The 6,000-nt window shown below is 54.4% G+C and overlaps 1 pseudogene across 1 annotated transcript; it reads left to right on the plus strand.

Moving 5' to 3' along the window:
• The first annotated feature begins 2,639 nt into the window (after positions 1-2,639).
• Positions 2,640-5,447, plus strand: LOC113225315 (annotated as a pseudogene). Its single transcript, XR_004228554.1, has 2 exons — positions 2,640-2,919; positions 3,188-5,447. The product of XR_004228554.1 is annotated as a myotubularin-related protein 9-like (transcript).
• The last annotated feature ends 553 nt before the right edge of the window (positions 5,448-6,000 follow it).

Consider the following 6,000-nt stretch of genomic DNA (forward strand, 5'->3'; position numbering starts at 1 on the left):
ACACCCAGCTAATTTTTTTTTTTTTTTTTAATTTTTGATAGAGATGAGGTCTTCCTCTGTTGCTCATAATGGTTTCGAACTCAGCCAGGCGCGGTGGCTCACGCCTGTAATCCCAGCACTTTGGGAGGCCAAGGCAGGCAGATCACAAGGTCAGGAGTTCGAGACCAGCCTGGCCAATATGGCGAAACTCTATCTCTACTAAAAATACAAGAAGTAGTCGGGGATGGTGGTGTGCGCCTGTAGTCCCAGCTACTCAGGAGGCTGTGAGAGAATCACCTGAACCCGGAAAGCAGAGGTTGCAGTGAACTGAGATTGTGCCACTGTTCTCCAGCCTGAGTGACAGAGCGAGACTCCATCTCAAATAAATAAATAAATAAAATAATAATAATAACAATATCACGCCTGTAATCCCAGCACTTTGGGAGGCTGAGGCGGGCAGATCACAAGGTCAGGAGATCGAGAACATCCTGGCTAACACGGTGAAACCCCGTCTCTACTAAAAATACAAAAACTTAGCCAGGCGCGGTGGCGGGCGCCTGTAGTCCCGGCTACTGGGGAGGCTGAGGCAGGAGAATGGTGTGAACCCAGGAGGCGGAGCTTGCAGTGAGCTGAGATCGTGCCACTGCACTCCAGCCTGGGAGACAGAGCGAGACTCCGTTTCAAAATAATGATAATAATAATAATAATAATAATAATAATAATAATAGAGCCTGGCCACAGTGGCTCAGGCCTGTAATCCCTTGATCTTTTGACCTCGTGATCCGCCCGCCTCAGCCTCCCAAAGTGCTGGGATTACAGGAGTGAACCACCGCGCCCGGCCTCCTTTATTATTAGTTAAAAAGAAAGAAAGAGAGAAAGAGAGGAAGAGAGGGAGGGAGGGAGGGAAAGAAGATGAATAAAAGAGGCTGGGCATGGTGGCTAATGCCTGTAATCCCAGCACTTTGGGAGGCCACAAGGCAGGAGCATTGCTTGAGGCATGGAGTTGAAGACCAGCCTGGGCAAAACAGGGAGACCACCATCTCCACAAAAACATTTACAAAAGAAAAAAGAAAAAGAAGGTGGATGGATGAATAGATGGGTTCTGTGGGAAACTGGCTCAGCTCTCTTCCTGCAATTTTACCAGCTTAATTGTGTCTCTTGCCAGACTGAAAACTCTGTGAACAGAACCTTCCCCAGTCATCCTTGGGCCCCAACACCAAACACAAGACCCAGCTAGCTCACTGTACCGGCAATACACACTTGCTGAAAAGGTGGCATGATAGCGGATGGGGTTCTTGAGGTCTGGACTTAGCCAGAAGTGGGTTGCACAGAGGGCGCCCTCAGGCAGGGACTTCCAGCTGCAAGGTGGGGGAGGGGCACCAGCTACACAGCTGCAAGCATTTAAGGTGGACCAAAGGATTTCCCCAACCCAAGTTTCTTATGTATGGGAGGAAGTAGGCAGTTCCCAGTTTCAAACCCACTTTCCAGCCCTTCCACCAGGATACGGGGGAAGAGATCCTTCCTTCCTTCCTTCTTTCCTTCCTTCCTTCCTTCCTTCCTTCCTTCCTCCCTCCCTCCTTCCTTCCTTCTTTCCTTCCTTCCTTCCTTTCTTTTCTTTTGTTTTTGACAGAGTTTTGCTCTTGTTGCCCAGGCTGGAGTGCAATGGCGCTATCTCGGCTCACTGCAACCTCCCTCTCCTGGGTTCCAGCGATTCTTCTGCCTCAGCCTCCTGAGTAGCTGGGATTACAGGCGTGAGCCACCATGCCCAGTTATTTTTGTATTTTTAGTAGAGACGGGGTTTCATTATGTTGGCCACGATGGTCTTGATCTCCTGACCTCATGATCCGCCCACCTTGGCCTCCCAAAGTGCTGGGATTGCAGGTGTGAGCCACCACGCCTGGCCAATTTTTTGTATTTTTAGTAGAAGCGGGGTTTCACCATGTTAGCTAGGCTGTTGTCGAACTCCTGACCTCAGGTGATCCGCCCCACCTTGGTCTCCCAAAGTGTTGGGATTACAGGCGTGAGCCACTGCGCCCGGCCCTTTTTTCTTTTCTTTCTTCTTCTTTTTTTTTTTGAGAGGGAGTCTGGCTCTGTCTCCCAGGCTGGAGTGCAGTGGTGCCATATCGGCTCACTGCAAGCTCCGCCTCCCGGGTTCAGGCCATTCTCTTGCCTCAGCCTCCTGAGTAGCTGGGACTACAGGCCCCTGCCACCACGCCCGGCTAATTTGTGTGTGTGTGTGTGTGTGTGTTTTTAGTAGAGACGGGGTTTCACCAAGTTAGCCAGGATGGTCTCGATCTCCTGACCTCTAGTGATCCGGTCGCCTTGGACTCCCAAAGTGCTAGGATTACAGGCGTGAGCCACCGCGCCGGGCCTGAGCCACTGCGCCAGGTCTTTCTTTCTTTTTAAAGTTAGCAGTAGTGTTAGCACCTCAGGGCTTAAAAAAACAAAAATACAAAAATATTGAGTGTCTCCTGCAACCCAGGCATAGGGTTAAGGACTTTAGGCAAGATTAATCTCCCCATTTCACAGATGATGAAATGGAGATTTGCTTATAACAGTCTCTGGCCAGGGACCTCGCTAAGAGATATTGGCAATATGAGGGGAAATTCCTGCGAAACTGTGATCCTTTCCTCTGAGTGACCTCCTTAACAGCTGTCCAGACGGCGTCGCCGGCTGCGCTGGCAGCTCCAGCCTGCCCCTCCTGACACTCTCAGAGTCTGGCCTTCTGCTGGGCCCCGGGTCTCTCACTGGCAGAATGGAGTTTTCGGAGCTGATCCACACTGGCTGGGCCCAAGCGGAGCTTCCACCGGGCCCGGAGACGCTCCCGCTTCGCGGTTCGCTGTGCGTCACTGTCTACCACCTGCTGCTGTCGCCAGGGCCCGCGTCCTCTCTGGACCTGTGGCTGCTGCTGCTGCGCAGCGTCGACTTCTTCGAGAAGCAGTGAGAGGTGGCGGGGAGTGGGGGTCCCCGGAGTTGGGGAGCGCGCGGCTTAGCGGGGTAGGGGTCACGGCCGGCGCAGTCGGAGCTGGCGCCCTCTTGCATAACGCCTAATCCGGGAAACTCGTTGCCTCTCTCCTGGGAAAGGACAACGAGTCCCAGAGAGGGGCAACGAGTTTCCCGCAGGAGGGCACCATCACCCTGCGTTACGCAGGAGGACATCATCCCCTCCTTAGCGAGGGACACTAAGCCTGGGCCCGTCCCTCCCCAGGGTGGCGAGTGACTCGGGCACCATCACCCTGCGCTGTAAGGACCTGCGAGTGCTGCAGCTGTAAATAGAGGGCGCAGAAGCAACGCTGGACATCGCCCCCTCCATCGAGGTGTGGCGAGGGCGCGCCCAAGCCCTTTAAGCTATCCCTGTCTCGCGTAGAGGGGAAGAAAAAGGTGCTACTGTTCAAAGAGGCCCCACAGCCGCAGCTAAATGGCAGGGGAATGCAGGGTGTTCTGGGGTACTTGGAGAGGCCGAAGCTGAAGCTACAGGGCTGAGGGGCTGGAAAGGGCGCGGGCGAGACGATTCCGACTCTCCCCAGAGCCCCTGACTTCCTTCTCCGGGCGCTGTCCTCCCTGGAATCCGTCATCACCTCCTTCCCTTTATTCTACCGTCCCAAGGGACTGAGATTGGGCGACTCCTGGCACTTCCTTCCGCCCGAACGCTACTACAAGAGAGTAGCTCGCGAAGTGGGGCGGTCGTGGGGGCCCAGTGAGGTGGAAGCGCCGGGCCTGGAAGAGACGCGGGGACAGGGCACTCCCTGGGTGCCCTAGACCTGGCCTCTCTCCTCCCTGAGCCGCAGACCAACGCGTGGCGGCTGAGCGAGGTGAACGGGGACTTCACTTTGTGCCCCAGATACCCCCGTGCCGTGATCGTGCCACACGTGGTGGACGATGATGCCCTGGCGCGCAGCGCCCGCTTCGGTCAGGGAGGTCGCTTCCCGGTGCTCAGCTACCCCCTGCTCCCAGTGGCACCGTGAGCGCGCCCTTCCCACGCTCCGCCCCTAGGCGGCCGTGTCGTTTCTGGGCCTTTTCTTTTTGGCCCGGCCAATTCGCGGCCTGGCCGCTGCCCCAGCTCCTGCTCCATTCTGGTCCCGCCCCTCTCCCGCCTTTTCACATGGGAGGGTATCACCTTTCTCTGGCCCCGCCCCTGACGGTTATGGGCCTCGCGAAGCTTAGTCCCTTCTTGGTCAAGCCAGGACCCGCCCACGGTCTATTCATAGGGTCCCTAACCACTTTGGCCACAACACCCGCAGACTGGTCCGAAGCGTCCTGAGTTCTCCCTGGTCTCTCTACTCCAGCCTGTCGGTGTGCAGACCTGGCCTAGGGGCCCTCTAAGGCTGGGGGGTCACTTCCAGAGCTGAGTCCGGTCCGCAGGTTCTGCTACGCTCCAGCCAGCCCCTGACCGTTCCCCAGAAGCGGCGCTGCGAGAAGGACCAGGAGCTGCTGCGAACTGTGCTGGTAGGGGCTCGTCCTTGGGCGCGGGGCTTCATCATGGACACGCTCTTGGCCCAGGCAGCGAAACAGGCCCACGTCACTGGCGGAGGCACGGAGGCCAAGGCCGCTTACCCTGGCTGGTAACGGTTATACGGGTCCCTGGAGAGGTAAGGAGCCTCCCACCCTCTCCCAAGCCCTCTCCTGTAGGGCTCTGTGAATGTACGTGTGTGTCAGTGTGTGTTGGGGTGAGGGGGGATCCTCCAGGAACCCCGAAGACTCAAGCCTTTCCTGGTGTCATCCCTCCACATGGGCAACCCGACTTACACACCAGCACTGAGAGAGCTCCTTTCTCTCTAGGCACCCCAGCTTTGCCTGGGAAGAAAAAGCACCTCTTTACATTAAACTGAAATTTGTCTTCCCGGAACAACCTCCCTGCACACACGCACCCCCTCCCTGAGGGCTGCACCTGCACAGATGGGATCTGTGCCCTGTGTCTCCAGGTGATGGCAGTGCCAAGAAGAGGTCCTGAGGGGAGTAGACTGCTTCCCTATCCCAAATACAAAGCTCTGTGTATTCATTTATTTACCCAGCACTGAGCAACAGGGGCTGCCATGGTGGCCAGCTCAGACAGGACAGAACTCAGCAGAGAATGGACAATCAGGCTCCCCTGAGATGAGCAGCAGCGCAGAGGAGGTGCCCCTCTCTTATTCCGCCGACTTCAGGTAATGAGAGGTTTCCCTGAGAATAGGATGCTTTAGCTGAGTCCCAAAAACTCCCAGAAGAAGAAAGAAAGACCCTGCATGGAGGGAATTGCAAGTGTCCAGGTGCAGAGACAACCTGGTCATTTGTCCTGTTTGGGGAACTGCCAAGTACAGTAGTTCCCCCTTATCCTCGGGAAGTATGTTCCAAGATCCCCAGTGAATGCCTGAAGCCTCAGATAGTACCAAACCCTACAGACACTATGTTTTTCCATACCTATGAAAAAGTTTAATTTATTTTATTATTTTTATTTATTTTATTTTATTGAGACAGAGTCTCGCTCTGTTGCCCAGGCTGGAGTGCAGTGGCGCTATCTTGGCTCACTGCAACCTCCACCTCCCAGGTTCAAGTGATTCTCCTGCCTCAGCCTCCCAAATAGCCGGGATTACAGGCACCTGCCACCATGCCCAGATAATTTTTTTTATCTTATTTTATTTTATCATAATAATTATTTTTTAAGATGGAGTCTCACTCTGTTACCCAGGCTGGAGTGCAGCAGCGCGATCTTGGCTCTCTGCAACCTCCATTTCCTGGGTTCAAATGACTCTCCCACCTCAGTCTCCCAAGTAGCTGGAACTACAGGCACATGCCACCACGTCTGGCTAATTTTCTTTTTTGTATTTCTTTTATTTTATTATTATTATTATTATTATTTTGAGACGGAGTCTCGCTCTGTCACCCAGGCTGGAGTGCAGTGGCGTGATCTTGGCTCACTGCAAGCTCTGCCCCCCAGGTTCACGCCATTCTCCTGCCTCAGCCTCCCATGTAGCTGGGACTACAGGCGCCCACCACACCTGGCTAATTTTTTTTTTTTTTTTTTTTTTTTTTTTTTTTTTTTTT

This window comes from Piliocolobus tephrosceles, chromosome 1 (assembly GCF_002776525.5).
Source record: "Piliocolobus tephrosceles isolate RC106 chromosome 1, ASM277652v3, whole genome shotgun sequence".
NCBI classification, from domain to species: Eukaryota; Metazoa; Chordata; class Mammalia; order Primates; family Cercopithecidae; genus Piliocolobus; species Piliocolobus tephrosceles.